General features: G+C 37.5%; 1 protein-coding gene across 3 annotated transcripts in view; it reads left to right on the plus strand.

Moving 5' to 3' along the window:
- The first annotated feature begins 3,316 nt into the window (after positions 1 to 3,316).
- LOC131068006 (uncharacterized) overlaps positions 3,317 to 17,803 on the plus strand; it is a 94,375-nt gene continuing 79,888 nt past the window's right edge. For 2 of the 3 annotated variants that reach the window (XM_059207469.1, XM_058003196.2), the window contains exon 1: positions 3,317 to 3,567. The gene's annotated coding sequence lies outside the window, so the exon portion shown is untranslated. Of the gene's footprint in view, positions 3,568 to 10,976; positions 12,062 to 17,803 lie in introns of all 3 variants that reach the window. The other variant, XM_059207470.1, reaches the window with a different exon arrangement.

A 17,803-nucleotide genomic window follows, 5' to 3' on the forward strand; every position in this document is an offset into this window, starting at 1 on the left:
TGGCTATCTTGATAGTAAGCTTAAAATTATGGTTTTGGTGAGTAAGTAAGCTCTCTATAGGAATGCCAAGGGTCTTCAAATTCTTAATGAGAAATCCTAGAGTTGGGGGAAGGGGAAGAACAAGATGATAGGTAATGTTGTGGAAGAGGGTGTGAAGAAAAAGAAGGTCAAAGGTGATGACAGTGATGTGGTTACTATTGGTGTGGAGCTGGATCCGAAGGGTGATGTGGATGATTCTAGTAAATAGGGGGTTGTTGGTCTCAAGGGGCCATATTCCAAGACCTAGAGCCAGTTCAAAGGTGAGGATCAAGCCCAGGTGCTGAATGTTATGTTGACCATGCATGATGAAATTATAAAAAAGGATAAAGGCACAATCATAATTCTCAAGGAACTATAGTAAGAATTAGTTGGGCTTGTCCTTGTTTTGTTGTTGTTTGCTTGTTGGCTTCTTTGTTGTTGCTATTGGCTTGCTATTGGGTTTTTTGTGTCTTTGTTGTTAGCAAAACTTTGATGTAAGGGTTTTAGGGTCACTTCAAACCCATTTACCTAATAAAAAACCATCATACTTTAATTGATCAAAACTCATATTTTCAAGTCCAAAATTGAAATACATAATAAAAGAATATAGTCTATAGGGTTATAAAAAAATGGGATGTAACAATGGAGGATGAGAGTAGTTCTTGCATGAGATGGTGGACATCATTGAATGTTATTGTAGGTATCTTGATGGAGTATGGGAGCATGTTTAAGATTCACATGGTTTCATGGATGGATAAGATCATGCATTTCATTGATTGATCGTTATGCAATGTATACAAAAAGTAGGAAAAGGTTAGAAATGGGGTCTTGTACATCTTGCATAAAAAGAATTATTTAATTATGTAAAATAAATGTTTATTATGGTGCATCTTTAGAATATATTTTTAGCTACAATAAATATTTATTTAAATCCACCCATAAAGACTACGTGACATTGGTTAGATATTTTATGTGTGGTTTGCACATGGGAACAATATTTAATGCTAAGAAACTTATTACCAATAGTAAATGTTGGGGTAATGGTTTTATGTGCTCACAATTTTATCTTACCACTTGGTTGTTTTGTGTTCAAGCTTGATTCTATAAAAGAAAGCAACTGCTTATTTTTGAGGTTAGCTAGTTTACTTGTTGTCTAGTTGGTTGTTTGGCTTGTTTGTCATTATATTGATCTCTCTCTTATGACTAGTGCATATTTGAAGCATGGATTGAGATGTGTGGATACATGCTTGGAGATGTGGAGGATACATTGGAGGAGCTTGATGTTTCAAAAGTATTCATGGAGACCTTAAAAGTGTATTGTAATATTTATATTGCTAAGTACTACATTGAGTTTGGATACTTTTGGAGGTTGGGTTTTTCCCTCTCGAGGCTTTTCCTATGTAATATCTTATGTTATCTTGTGACGTATTTAATATTTATATATGGTTATTTGGTCAAATTGTATGCATGCTTTCTCTCATAGGGTTATTAGGAAATGGTTGGATCAACCTATATTATTTTCTAACATCATAAGCTTTGCAAGTGTATTGTAACCATTGAATTTTCAACAATACATTGAGTTGCTTTAGTGTGTGAGGGTTTTTCTACATAAAGGGTTTTCTTCACGTAAATCCATATGTTAGTTTATTACTTTTATGTTTATTTTATTGCAACTAAATTATTTGTTTAATATCTACAAATATATCCTCTCATAGATAGTTAGTATAGGAGGCACATTCCATGTCTTTAGTTTTGGCTTGTGAAATACATAAGTTATTTTTTTGTAACACTAAGAATGGGATTAGGGATTTAAAGTTTGAACTTTCAATACAATTAAGATGAAGGACTTGGGGGTTGCTCAGTATATCTTAAAAATGGAGATCATCATAGATAGAGTGATCATAAAGCTTTGGTTAGGAAATAGTAATTATGTGAAATTATATTTCAAGGTTTTAGTATGACAAATAGTAGATTGGCGACTTTCTATTTTTGAGGAACTAAAATTTTAGTTAAGCAATGTCTTACAATGCCCATAAAGTTGGAGTATATGACTTGGGTTTCTTATGCTAGTGTAGTTGGCATTTTGATGTATCATACAACTAGCACTAGTCTAAACAATACATAAATAATGGGAGTCTCTAGTAGTTATATGGCTAACCTTAGGCATGGACATTAGATTATACCGAGGAGGATCTTCTACTATTTGTAAATTACTTTTGAGTATTCCATTTGGTATTGTGGTGATATTTTAAGGGACTATCATTCAATGGAATACAAGGTTATGTGGATTCATATTTGGTAGGGGATGCCAATAGTAGGAGATCTACCAATGAATATGTGTTTCATCTTTTTATAGAATAATGAGTTGGATGAGAAAGTGATAGGCCATGGTGAATTTATTCATTGTAGAGGTAAAATATATGGTAGCTACTCATGCCTATAAAGAGGCAATTTGGCTTATGAGATCGTGTTCATATGCGAGACTAAGAGAACTATTATAGTTTAGTGTGACAGTCAAAGTGCCATTTGTTTGTTAACGGACCTAACCTTTTATGTGAGGATGAAGTATCTTGATGTCTAATACCATTTTATTTGAGACACGAGAAATGATGAAAGTGTGATGTCAAAGAAAATTGACACTTTGATATAATGTTGTAGGGAGAAAAGATAGTTTAAGTGGTGTTGTGAGTTTATTGGCCTCTTAGCCTCTAGCAATTAATCAATAGTGTTGAGATTTCCTTTAATCTTACAAGGTATTCAACAAGTGAGAGAATGTTAGGAGGTATCTCAACCTTGCAATCTAATTGTTAGGATCTTGTGTAATATTCTCCTTGCATTCCTATGTGTAATATATATTTTGCTTGAAGACCCCCATGAAGAGATGAAGGAGGGTTTTGTATTAGTTCCCTTATTGCTTTTGTATTTATTTCCTTGTAATTGTATGATTAATTTAATCTTTGCACATACCTCTTCTTAAAATTCTTAAAATTAATGTCAAAAATACATTTTGCATCTCTACTTCCTTTCAAATAAGAAATATAAAATCTTAGATAAAAAACAAGCATATGAAAATCTAAGTTAAAAATATAATATGAAAATCTAAGTTAAAAATATAATGAATATCTAAAAATAAAGACATTTATAATTAAAATAAGATTAAATATATAAAAAAATATATCTAAATAAGAATAAATGAAAAGGAATAAAATATTAAAGAAATAATAAAAAATATAGCATTTTCCAATTGTATTAAATCTCCCCACTAAAATGACCCAACGTAAATGGAAATTGGCATGGATGTACGAATTTCATCACTGCAATAATGTAAACCTTTTTAAAAAACAGCCAATCCAGTTTATATGTCAGTCGAACACAACTCTAAGAAATGATAAAATCATTCTCCATTTACTGATTTGTTGTAACTCAAATTTTGTAATTGAAGAGCAAATCTTCTATTGGGTGTGTAATTTCTGTTCACCTCTGTATATTGAAATAGCGTTGAGAGACGTGTGTAAGAGTTGAAGGAAGCTTTCAATACATCTGCTGCAGGTATTTCAACTTTCCTGGTCACCTTGTATTTCATCTCAGGTTGGAAAAAACAGACTTAAAACCCTACAAATCTTAAGAAAAAAATACGAAACATGCATATATTTTCAGGGAAAAAGGTTTTGAAAAACCCTTGACATGCTGACCACAATACGCCTGCACAATCCACCACTAAGTTAATAATATCAATGGAGAAGAGGATTCAGAGAGAGAAGAAAAAGGGATCCGATCTTTAATGGGTTATATTAATCGAAGCAGAATGGTTTTAGTTAAACCACCCGGTGACGATAATATACTCCTATACAATCCACCAGTAAACTAATAACAATGGGGAAGAGGATTATTAGAGAATTCAAGAAAAGGAAGTCGAAACAAATGCTTATTTTAGGGTTTTCATTCGACTGGAGAAGTCGACCTTTAATGGGTTTGGTTAATTGAAACATAATTGTTTTAAAAAACAAGCTCGAGAATTGCAAGTTTTGTTCGATAATAAAACCATTTTGTGATGCTGCCAAAAATGTGTAATGACTATTAAGGTATCATTTTGGTTGATTCAAATACCAAGAGCAGAGAATTCTCTTCCTTTTGAAACAACTTAAGCTAAGTTTGCATGTTCAGAGCTAAATCCTTACTTGTCTAATAAATTTTAGCTTGACTACACTGGTTACTCTGGAGAATTAGCTTAGTTCTACACGCTCCAGGTACGACAGCTGCAAGTCAATGAGGCACTCCCACCATCGCATTTTCCGTGGTCCATTATTCCTATGATGGTGGATGACTTTTTAAATTTACCAAGCAAAAGTTAAAAATAAGTTTTCTTTTTATGAATAAGGGCATCCAATTCTATTAATAATTAAATATACACTTTCAAAAAAAAGGGGTGGGTGGACACGAGGTGACACCCAAGAGTTCACACGGCTAGTGCTCGGAAAGCTAACAATAAAAACAATAAAAGCCGTTAAGCGGTAAGAGCAACACTAGTGGGAGGCAGCATGGGTCCCAGTCATCTGGTTTACCCCATACATCAGTGAGGTCTGGAGTGACGTCATGAATGGACCACCTATCGCTAGTTTTATCTTCTCCTTCATTCTGATCTCCGTCTTTATTCTGTGTCGGAGAAATAACCAAGGCCAATTGAGGAAACCACTTTGAAGACTCATGCGCTGACCAACCATCACCACCACTATTTGATGGCCATGCACCACCCGAAGGCCACCCAAAGGTAGCATCACTAGGAGGAGGCGAGGTAGAGTGCCATCTAGCTGAACTGTTCCTACCGTCATAGTGGCGGTGAGGAGCCTATGACTCGGGGGATTGAGAGCATTGGGTTGAGAAACTTTGACCACGACCTCAGTTGTGGGAGGCAGAAGTGTCTGGGGGCATCCTGGCAACAGTACATGGGGCATTGCCCCAATGATCAAGAAGCTCCCAAAGGTGAGCCACCTCTAGTGCCACTTTGTTGGCTTGGACCTGAATCTGTAACATAACATTATAGCAAAATGGAAGATTTGAAAAAAGCAAAACATTTGTATCAATTGAGCAATGAGCAAACTACATAATTTCTATCTTTCCACAAAGAAAATGGAATCTCCACCTTGAAAGCAATGCCAAATTTGGGTATACTTGAAAGGGATGCAAGGTCAAACCCATAAGCGATCCGTATGTCAGGAGAAGGGCTCTGGACGAAAGGGATAAAAAAAGTCACGAATCCAACTCCAAAGTTGCTGGGTATGACGATAGAACCCAAAAAGGTGCTTGAAGGACTCTGGTTGCCCACAGAACGGGCAACGAGGGTCTTGAATGCCCATATGTCAAAGATGAGAACCCATAGGAAAGCCTTGGAAAAGAATACAACAGGCGAAGTGGGTGAGCTTAGACTCAACAACAACCGACCAAATGTTGTAAAATCTGTGCTGCCAAACTGACAAAGGTAATTGCAAGTGCCACTGTAAATTCAGAGCAGGCACCATAGGAAGGTGCAGAGAAAGCCAACGATAAGCCAAACGCGGCTTATAGTTGCAGTAAGTGGTGTTGGGAGATCAACACCAATCTTTCCACCAAGGTTTGACGGTATGAATGCCAATTTTATGGATCTTATTTATTGGAAGAGTTGACATAATGACAACAAATGTCTCTTGATCTATTCGAGAGAGCTGATATTGAACATTCAAATCCTCCCAAGAACGGAGGTTCATAGTAACTTTGGAGAGTAATCTCGAGGAGTATGAGCCTTGTGAAACTGCAAGGCACAAACCCAAGGCAAACGAGCCAAAGGGAGCCCTTGGTATTGAATAAGCGGAGACCACCATAGGTTGTGTTGGTTGAAGGAGAGCCCATCCGTAAAGCAAGAACCAGCCCAAAAAAGCTAGGGCTTAATGGATTCCCAAGCACGCCAGATACTCTTGGCAACTTTAGTGCCCTTGATAGGAACAACTTCTTTCATGAACATATGGGTTTGAAAACCAATTCCCTTCCAAGTAGGCCGATTGGCCGGAAAACTAGAAGAAATGCGATGCCTAAGAAGAATTTTCCAGGCCTCATTGTCGGAAATAGCTCACACAATCCATTTAACACATAGAGCCAACCCTTGTTGTTGAGTGGAAAGGAGCCCAAGACCTCCCGAGTCTTGCATAAGATAGTAGAACTCCCAAGCAATGTGGCGAAAGCCTTTGTGGTCTTTAAAAGAGGCCCACAAAAAGTCACAAAGAAGTTTCTCAAGCTTCAAATAGGAAGCTTTGGAGGGATCCCAACAAGAGGAGTAGTACACATGAGTGGACGCAAGAATTTTGGAACAAACTTGGAATTTACTTGCCAACGAAAGTGGCTTGGTGATCCATTAAGTGAGCTTTTTCTCAACTCTGGAGAGGACCACATTCCAAACATCAATTGAAGAAGCCTAAAAGGCAAAGGAGATGCCCAAACATTTGAAAATTACCCAATGACCAATCCACTTCTAGCCATAGTTGATAAACCATGGGGGTTTAGGAAGAATGGATTGATGCTAAGTTACCGGTTCGGGTTCGGATTCGGGTACGGATTCGCGGGTTCAACAATTTTTTTTTTTTCTTGGGTACGGGTACGGGTTCGTCCATACATATATACATATATTAATTTATATATATACACATATTATATATATTTTCAATATATACAATCCATACAAAAATCATTTTTTATTGTTTTTTGACCCGTGGGCCCCGATTTTGGGAACCCACGGGCCACGGGCCTGGGTTCACTCGGGTCCTCCTGGATTCACCTGGGTCCTCCTGGGTTCGACTTGGGTTCCACCCGGGTCCTTCCCAGGTGGCCGGGTTCCCTGTGGGTCCTGCGACGTGGCCCATGGGTTCCCAAAACCGGGGCCCACGGGTCGAACCCAGGTCGAACCCGGGCCGGACCAGGACCGGGCACGAACTAGGACCCGGACCCAAGCCAAAACCACAAGAACCGGTAACTTAGGATTGATGGTAACATTGAGTCTTATGCCATTGAATTGCTGAGCCAAAAGCCAAGAAAAAGGTGTTGAGACATTGGAAAGCTTCTTTGTTATTTTATTCCTCTTTAATAAGAGTGAGACATGAATTGTTTGCAAAATGACCATTAACTAGTTGATTAGATGACTCAGGCAGGGCAATTCCTCTAACCCTCCCAGGGGAGATAGAGTTTGCCAACAAATAACCAAATCTTTCAACAACAAGCACATACAAAGATGGAGCAAGGAGGCAACCCAGTTGGATGGATAGGTGGAGACCAAAAGCTTGAGATTGGTGGTTGTTAATGGTGATGCACGCAGAGGCATCTAAAAACAACATCTTGATTGATTGAATAAATTTGGGGCCAAACCCTAGAGTGCCAAGCATGGCAAGAATAAAGGGCCATTCAATATGGTCATAAGCTTTGGCGAAGTCAATCTTAAAAAAAATAGCTTGCTGTTTAGAGTGTCGGGGCCATTCCATTTCTTCCCGGATTGCAATGTTATTATCCAAGATAAATATAGACTTGATAAAACTAGTTTGTTTCAGACGAATAATTTGAGGAAGCATATGATTGATCTTTAGAGCCAAAGCCTTAGCAATAATCTTGTAGGTGACATTGAGCAATGTGATCGTCCGCCAGTTGCAAATGTCTTTAGGGTCTCTCAATTTAGGTATGAATTTGATATTTCCTTTGTTTATCAATTTACCCAAGGATTGATTGTGGAAGGCTTCAAGGTAGACCTTACGAAGGTTGGACCCAGACAAGGCTTGAGAGCTTTGTAAACTTTGTAGGGGAATCCACCACACCCTGATGCTTTGTCATCCACCATAGAGCTGAAGCCTCCTTAAGATCTTCAATGGAGAGTAATTGCTCTCAAAAGGATTGTTGAGCTTCAGAAAGCCTACACGGGATAACTTGGAGGCAATCCTGAATAGCACAAACACGTTCAAGAGAAGAGTCCCAAGCAATGAAATTATTTTTGTAATAGCGAATAAAGGCTTGGAGAATATCTAGTAGCTCAGAGAACACTGCCTAGCCTTGATTTTTTTGATGCTTGGCAAAAGTGGCATGCATGAAGTGCCAAAAAGAAATCATTAGAGGCACGGTCACCCACTTTAAGCCAATGTATTCTGGGCTTGATTTAAGCACCTTTGGCAACAAAACTGTCAGAAATTTTCTTTTTGTTGACGGAGCTTAGCCACGTGAGCTTGCAAATTGGGAGAGAATGGATCTGCAAAGAGTGCCTTCGTGGCACAATGGAGATTCGAGGTGGTATCCTCATATGACCCTTGGTGGAAAATGGCCAATTGTCAACTATAAATGTCTAGAAAATGAGATGTGTGTTTAATAGCACAATTCCACCAAGCAATCCACCTAGATTGTCGAGTAGGTTGACACTCAAGGTTTTAAACCTCATGAATGTGGGCCAACGTAGGTTGGTGACTCAATAGTGAAGTATTCAAGAAGAATTGGGTTTTGGAAGGGTGTTCCTGGACCCACTTGCCAATTAATGTTGAACTTGATGGGAAGTTGGTCTTACAAGGTGACCCTGGCAAGAGGCATCATTGAAGGATCTTGACAAGAGGCAAAAGAGAAAAAGATTGTGTTGTTATCATGGCACGATCAAGCTGTTTAAGAACTCTATCATTTCTCGCTCTGAAATTATAATTTACTCCATATAAGCAAAATGGTCTAAGAGTGACAATGGTAAGAATTAGAGTCATAAAGGCCCAATTTATTGTGCATGTAGAGCCAGCTGTCTAGTAGAAAGGTAAGGACCCATCTTTATCAGAAGCCACCTCAACCATATTAAAATTGCTCCACAACACCCAAGTGGTCGGGGGCATTGAATTCGCAATCCACTGCTAGAGAGCATATCTCTTAACAACATCATTGGAAGCATAAACATTAATGATCCCAAAGGAATGATTATCATGCCGTTGCGTCAGATTAGACCCATGATCAACCACACAAGAATGCCACCATGGTGCCAGAATGGTGATCACCCCTCCATGATCACCCTTGTGTTTGGAAGCAAAAATAAGGCCAATTGGCCAGATAACATGACATGCTAATAGAGAGTATGAATGCAACAATTTTAACTTCTTGAAGACATAGCACATCAATACCAAAATGATCTTGTCTAGTATCCCACACAGAATACTTCTTGGTGAGGTTAGTGAGACCTCGACATTACATGAGAGGAAATTCATGATTGAAAATCTTGCATATCATCCTCGTCCTCTAAAGAGGAGTAACGATTATAGAAGAATTATTAAGCTGTTTGAAAACTTGACATTCCAATCCATCGCTTCTCTGAAATGAACTCGCCTTCTTCCACATGCTCATTAGGACTATGTGGGCAGCGTAAGTTAGGAGGCTGAGAAGAGAGAACTGATGTTGGCTGAGATGTTCACACAAAATTTTGACGAATAGGAGCCTAAGGGGCAGCGAGAGTAACACTTTCTATCCCCTTCAAAGAAGGATTTGAATCAACTTGTGGCGGCGACATAGTAGCAAACTCTTGGGGTTTTTTTGCATATTGCTAAACGGGGCATTCTTCCCCTTGCGAGTCACCCTAGTCCATTTCTCCTCTGCTTAGACACATCAGGAGCAAGCAAAGGGTTAGGGATCTGTGGGGGGGTTTTAACCCTAGGAGCAGCTAGTGGGCAATCCTTAATGTTATGCTTAGATGATTAGCACCGGAAGCAAGTGTTCAGTAAATTCAGATAAAGTACCTGTTGAGTATGGCAAAGGTTGCCAATCTAAATGTCAATCAATTCCTTGAAGTCTTGAGATAAATACACTTTGACATAGATCCGTTTTTGGGGTCGAGCATGGTAAAAATGGTCCGCCTTGACACAAATTACCTTTCCCAAGAAAGAAGCAATGGTAGGAAGAAAGTGCCAACATGGCAAAGGGAGTCTAGGGAATTCAAGCTAGACAGGCACACAGAGCTTCTTATCATCCGAGATTGAGAAGTCTCGGATCCAAGGCTGAAAACCTAAAAGAGATGACCAGACATACCAAGGGTCATGCTGAAAAATACCTTGAACATGGCTAACTTCAGCAAAAGGAATAGAAAAAACCCCTTTGTGAGGTTTTGAACCTCGTCAAGACGGACCGCATGAGGGGGCCATGACTTGGCAACCTAATCCAAGAGCATGCTTTCATGGGGGACCCTCTCAACGAAATAACCAATAAGAGTATGCTGCTCTAACCATTGACATGCAGAATTAAAATACGGAATAGGTAAAACCACATTCACGGGGTCTTAGAAGGCATACCTTGTGAAATACTTTCGGCACAAGTTTTGGGGGACACTTGCTTGGCGTGGCCATTGTTCGTAATTGCCAAACTGTCAACACCAATAGAAACTGCAGGGTTGAAGCTGGCCGAGGCCATTTAAAACTGAAGGTCCCGCAATAAATGTGGTATGATGCAAGACAAAGCAATAGAGGAAAAACAAAGTATGCAGACAAAAGGCAAAAACCCTAGCAGTGCCAGTTTTCCCCAAAGCCACCGAAGGTGTCGAAAATAAAAGTATAGGCGTGTTTTATTTTCCACTTGGACAACATATTAAGGTCGGTTTTGAAGTGGAGAGAGTTGGCAAGTGGTTTTTGATCATTGAGGTCTATCAGCTATTGGTCTACAATGGAAAGAAGAGATTTCAAAGGAGATTTGGCCTAGATTATTTTCAGCTATTGATGTCTAGATGGCAGTTGGTCTGTTGTTGGTCAGATTCTTACATGAGGAGCAGTTGTTGTTGTGTGAGTTGGTTGCAGCCTCAGTTTTCCTTGTCAGTCCTATTTTTAGTTACAAAATATATTGATTGCTTTCTGTGTTACAAAAATTAAAATTGTATATTATATAAACAAATTAAAAAAAGGAAAAATAAAAACATTAAGACATCTGTACTGCATGTTGGAAATTGACAGGGAAACAATGTATCAGCTGAGGGAACAAGGGAAGTAGAAAATGTCTCACTACGACAAAGAATACGATTATTTAATGTGATGAAATCCTTACAGGAATGGCAGCAACAACATATTGAACTCTTCATCTGGACTATGCAGGGCAAGGAAACCAAGGAAACAAATTATACCCACCATGTCTCCTGAAATCGGTGCACAAGGGAAATCTTCAATTTCAAAAACAAATCAGAATGCCTCAGTGAAATCAGCCAATAGATACTAGATTACCAAGAGTCATGTTTTTGTAGAAAGAAAGTCATGCCACAGGAGGAAGATATGGACAAACAGCAGGAGCAGGAGTTGGATGCTCTCCATGCTGAATACAGGGCAAAAATTTCTGAATTTCTATAACACATTTCCTTTATGAACTTTTGCACATTGAAGACAAAAACCAGAACCGAGAATGGAAGAAAACCTACTCTAAACAATCTTCGTAAAGATTTGCTAAGCAGGTTGGGAAAACTGACCACCCCCTCATTTATGGATCCAGTAGAGCCTCAGCATGAGCTTGGATTAAAAGATTGAACACATACTTCTCATTGATCCCTATTTATGAGGAGGAAGCAATTAAATTTGCAATCTTTCATCTGGAGGGGAAAGCACATGGGTGGTGGTATCATGGTTAAGTCAGTCAAGGGCACATCCTTATCACCACCTATGAAGAATTTTACAAGAGGTTGACCAATAGATTTGAGAGCCAAGACCCAAAGGAGCAGTTTAGAGAACAGAAGACCTGTCACTACTTATCTGCACATCGCTGCCCTAGGGACCCTCAGAAACAGCTAGATTCAAGATTGTGAGGCATAGCGCAGGAGTGTTGGTTCTTGCAGACATAAGGGTTTCAGATCTGAGGTCAGAATTCTGTGCAAAAGAGGCTACAAGGAGCTGTTTTAGACCCTAGGTGAGTCCAAATCATCCTCATGGCCAGTGAAGGGAAATTCTGAGCTATTACAGGGTATACCTACTACTAACTGTCATCTCCTTGAGTATTACAGTTCAGATCTGAGTTGTGAAGAATGATCTAGGGCAGCCACTGATTGTCTTTCCAGGTGATCATTGTTCAGTTAATGTTGTCTTAATTCTATTGTCCACTAGTGCTATCCAGGTCAAATTGACTTGCAATTTTTGTACTCTAAACTCTATAATTGTTTGCACTAATCAAGGGTTTTAGGGTGTTGCACAATGCTCCTATTTATATCTGCTGCGAATTAATATTAAACCCTAGGGAATCAAGTAAAATATATGCCTTTAGTCCAAACATAAATTCCGGAATATTACAACAATTATGCTTTAATTGTAAAGGATCTTGGGACCTAACACATAGGTGCCTAGGGAAAGGGTCCATTTGATTGAGGTGTATTTTAATAATGAAGGAGAGTCCGAGTTATGCATAGACATAAAATGGGGAAGGAGATGTGGTATTGCCAACAAACATAGCAATAGGTCGTCTTTCACAGCTAGAGGAAGATAAGGGGCCGATTACTTTTACATCTCTGTTAGGAGCAGCAAGGTATCACTCCTTCCAAGTTAAGGGAAGGATTGGAGGACAACACAAAATGACACTCATTGATTGGGGAGCAACTCGTAACTTCATTGAACAAGGTATGTGTTGTGACGTAATCACACATCACCCCATTGCAAATGGGGACCCCCTCTTTTTTGTTTTGCTTTTAGTTTAGGGTTTTGGTCTCTGGTCTATAAGTCTCAGAAATCAATCAAGTTTCGTGAAATTTGGAGGAGTCATCAGAGTCAAAAAGTGAAGGAACGGTTGAAAGAATGTTTTAATGCCACAGATGGTCTTAGATGGGACAAAGGAGTAAATCACAATTTCTTGGGGTCAATTTTGACAACTTACTTTTTTTAGGAATTTTGTTTTTTTGCTTTTTTCTAAATTTAGAAAGTTTTGTTTTTGGCATTTTGGGGCCAATCCGGGAACCTGCTTTTTTCTAGAAATAGAAAGTTGCTTTTTTGATGTTTTGGATGGTTTCCGGTTCAAAAGATGTGTCAAGTCAGAAGATTTCATCCAGAATGCACCAATTGTGAAATAGCTTTCAAACCCAGAGGATAATTTCTAAAAAGCTGATTGAAGATCACAAGAAATTGACTAAGTTTGGAACTTGGTTCGAGAAAAATTCCTTGTTTCCTTGAAAAATTTCCTTGTTTCCACAAAAGAATTCCAATTTTCCATGGAAAACTTCCCTGAGCTAAAGCAAAGTCTGCCCAAGGCAAGTGGAAAACTTCCTCATCCATGTTGAAGTCCGCCCAAGAAGGGGTAATAAAGGTGATTTAGTATAGGTGCTTGGAAGAGGAAAGGTTGAAAATTTTGGTTAAAGTATAAAAAATTCCTAATCCAACCTCAAGTCCGCCCTATCTCATGGTGAATCTTCCTTGCACACTTGCAAAGTCCGCCCATGCCATGGTAAAAAGTTCGTTGGTTAGCATCAAAGTCTGCCTAGGCAAAAATGGTGATAGAAAAAAAAAATTCAAAAAAAAAACAAAACTGAGTACAAGGAGAAATTCGCCCAACTCATGAAAGGAAAGAGTTTGAACTTGGCTAAAAAGAAAGGAAATAAAGCAAAAAAGAAAGAAAGGAAATAAAGCAAAAAAGGTTTCTAGAAGGAAGCAAAGAGGGAAAAATGCAATAAGTTTTAAAACACAAAAACAATAAACACAAGGAAGGTTCGATTTGGAAGTCAAAACTTGATTACATACATTGCCATTAAAATTCATTAAAACAAAAATAAATGCAAGGTAGGGTTCGAGTTTCCTATAAGACATCAGTCTTGGCAATTCACTATTCACAATTTTCCTTCTATCTTCAAGAAGTTCGAACTTTTATTGGCATCTTTCCAAAGTTCTAGGCAAATTAGAAGTGTAATTGCAGGTTCACAGCGAGTTGTAAGGGAGAATTCAAGGCATTCAAGGACTAATCAGAAGCTTTCTCTAAGATTTTTCTTCAATTCTTGCAGGTTTGAAGCACTTTCATGACAAAATTCTTAGATTTTGGGCCTCAAAATTCCTTCCCTGATTCTGAAATTCTGATAATCAGACTTGTGCTTAGGTTTTCCACATCAAATTTTTGAATTCATTAGAAGAACAGGGTTGCTTTTTTATGTTTTCTTAATCTTACAGGCAGGGATTCTCAAAATTAGACTTTGTTCCATAATTTAAAAAAAAAATAAAGTCTGATTTTGATTTTCAGAATCCTTTCGAATTCTGATTTTCAATTCCAAGTTCAAATCAGACTTTGTCCCATAATTTTCATGATTTTCTGAGTCTGATTTCAAATTTCCAGAATTTTCGAAGTCTGATTTTTGCTCCAAGAATCTTTTTCCAAGTTTGATCAGACTTAATTTCATGATTCAAGAGTTTTTCTGAGTTTGATTTTGATTTCCAGAATGTTCCTAAAGTCTGATTTTCATTTCTAAATTCATAATCAGACATTAATTCCATAATTTCCAAGTTTACTAACTCTGATTTTTCAGTTTCAGACTTGATTAAGTCCGATTTTGAGTTTAATTTCAAAAATCTAGTCTGAAAATCAGAATATTTTCAAAAATTGTCAAGATGACATTAAGCTTTTTTCTTCTTATCTATGAATTTTCTCTATTTTAAGGTACTTGATGTCAGCTCAGGAAGAGATTTACAGAAAGATGAAGATGAGACAAAGGAACCAATTGAAAAGATGATAAAAGGACAACATTTATGCTTCAAGGTGGAATCCAAGGATCAAGGGAACAAAGAAGAAGGACTTACACCTCATCAAGACATTCAAGAACTTCAAGTCATCCGAGGATGAAAGGCTCTACATCTACCTTGGATTTCTTTGGAAAATCTAAAATCAAAAGATTCCACACCAAGGAGCGATAAGTTCAAGACACAATGAGATGAAGAAAATGTTCTAATTATCTTATTTCCTTCGGATCAAAAGATATTGCCTAAGACATCAACACTTCTTTATGATGAGGAATCAAATCTGCAAGGCAAGCTGAGGTGGCATCCCAGTCATCAATCAGCCAATCCAAGGGTTCCAAGTCAGACGTGTCCAGGTGCAATGAACCATACTCAATAAGTGGCTCCTATTTTCTCATTGGTTATCCAAAGTGTTGTAATTTTCTCATTGGCCAAAAGGATTTTTTTTGTAAGTAACCCTAATTAGGGTTTTATCTATTAATCTTGGCCATTGATCTTAAATCAATCCAGGCCGCTGCTTTGTAATGGGGTGCCTATATAAACCCCCCTCCTTTCATTTGTAAAGAGAGATTTATGATAAATTGTTGTAATAATACTTTTTAAGTGCTAAGACATATTCATTGTTCAATTGTTGGTGAATTTTTGTCTTCTTTTGCAAGTTAGCATGGTTTCTTGGCTCTCCATAGAATATATTTCATTTCAAGTTGTTAAATTGAATGAAGGATTTGATAGAATTGCTCAATGTGGAACAATTCATTCATACTTTTGATATTTGGATGATTTTCAGTTATCATGCAAAGTTAGCCTGAACCATAAATAGAAACTTAACTTCTATCGCTTTATTCATTGTTCAAGATGTTGGTGAATATCAGTGATATGAATTTTTTTTTGATTTCCTTAGAAGATTGCACCGTTCTTGTGTAGTTGTTGAATTTAGTGAAGTAGGGATTGGTTTTGGGTTCCATGTTTGCAATTTCCGTCTCTGGACTTCATAGGATTAGATTAGGATTAAAACTATCTTTCTAAACCCTCATCCCTTTTGCCTTTTTTTTCTAAGTCTTAGTAGAAGTAGGATTGAAAAAGGATTCGTTGCAAAATAATTTAAAAAAGAGAAAGTTACAAGTGTCAACAATCAACAAAATCCTTTGATTGATTCACTCCTTGAACAATTGTGTAAGTCCCCCTTGAGATTACCAGCATATCACAACAAACCAACTGAGACTATCCGCATGAATCTGGAACCTTGGATGTAATGTCCCCTAATTATACTCTGCCAACTATCCAAACAATATCTATGTTACTACCTTAATTAGGCATAATTAACCACATCTTATAAGAGAACTTCTCAAAAAATCATCCTCTAATTTCCTACTGTTCCATCCCTATTCCCAGAAGAGGGTTTGGCTGTCTAGGGCGCTTGAAACCAAATCTCAAGTTAGCTCAGATTACTGAACTCAGTCCATTCACCCTTGGGGCATGCAGCCCAGATTTCAGGAGGAGTCTTTCACCCTTGGGGCATCCTATCGGATGGAATTACTCCGCCCCTCCCTAGCAGCCCCCATCTCCCTTGGGGATGTGGAGAGATACGTAATTAGTTTGGAGATTAGATTAGTTTTAAGAAATTCTATTTACAAGACTCCGTGGACTGACTTTTCAGTCTTATCTCAGAATGTTATAGTTAATTACTGTAGTCACATTTCAGGTATTTTAATCCATTGTTTTTATTAGATTGGTGAATCTTTAATTCTGTTTATTTGCTATGCAGAACAAATCTCTAATTTGTTTACATATACATATATTTGCTCAAATTTCCATTGTTCTTCCCAATATTCTTATATATATACATATATATATTATTATTATCATTATTATTTCTTTGTTTTCATTATTAATATTATTAATAAGAAAATCTTCACAAAGAATAGAATCGTATTTAATGAAAGTACTGAGTTAAGTTGCTGTTGAATACAGTCAACAACTGAGGAAGGGATACTCACAAATAAGATCGCTCCAGCCTGTCACCCTTTGTGCCCAGTCCTGATATCTTCTTCTCTTATCTTTTCCCCCTTTCCCCTTGGTTGGAAATTTGCCCATCTTAATATACCCATCGGTGTTTGAAAAGTTACACCTTCCTTTTTGAATATCGGTGTGACTTCTTTTAGGAAAGAACACATCTTAAAAATAGATACTAATGTGCTGTTTCGTGTATGACAATTATTAATATTTCTTTCTCTTTTTATTTTTCTATGTTATTTCTTAATATAAGGTTTATATATGTTTAATGATAATATTTTAATATCATTTCTTAGTTCAATGTAGATATGGTAATATTATTAATATTGTTAGTTCACATACATTAATGTTAATATTAAGATTAATTAATGTTAATATTAAGATTAATAAATATTAATATGAATACCTAATGTTATAATCATTTCATATACAATAATAGTAATAATTCATTTCTAACCTATTGAATCATTAATACATATATTAAGGCAAGGGGAAAGAAATGGTAATAATGGTATTCTTAATGTAGAGATATTACAGTCCACCCTTCCCTAATATTGCTTGTCCTCAAGCAATTTAAGGTTAGGATGCTCAAAAATTTTTGCTTCTTCCCATGTTGCATCTTCTTCAGGTAGCCCCTTCCATTTGATCAAATATTCTGGAATTATCTTATTCCTCAACCTCTTTTCCCTCATGTTGAGGACCCTTTCTGGTTCTAATATGAGCTTACCCTCATCATCAAGTGGGGGCAATTCTTCACACGGTATAGTATGTTGTCCAAGAACTCTCTTAAGTCGTGAAACATGGAAGACATTGTGAATTCTACTATTTCTCGGCAATTCCAGTTCATACGCTACTTCACCAATTCTCCTCAATATTTTATAGGGGCCATAGAATCGTGGTTTAAGTTTTTCTGCTCCACTAGTTTTGATAGATGATTGCTTATATGGTTGTAGTCGTAGGAAAACCAAATCTCCAACCTCAAATGTTCGTTCAGTTCGATTCCGGTTCGCATATAGCTTTTGTTGGTTCTGAGCATGATGTAAGTTATCTTGAGAGCATTCATGATATCAATATTCTGTTGTGCA

Source organism: Cryptomeria japonica, chromosome 6, assembly GCF_030272615.1.
Source record: "Cryptomeria japonica chromosome 6, Sugi_1.0, whole genome shotgun sequence".
NCBI classification, from domain to species: domain Eukaryota; kingdom Viridiplantae; phylum Streptophyta; class Pinopsida; order Cupressales; family Cupressaceae; genus Cryptomeria; species Cryptomeria japonica.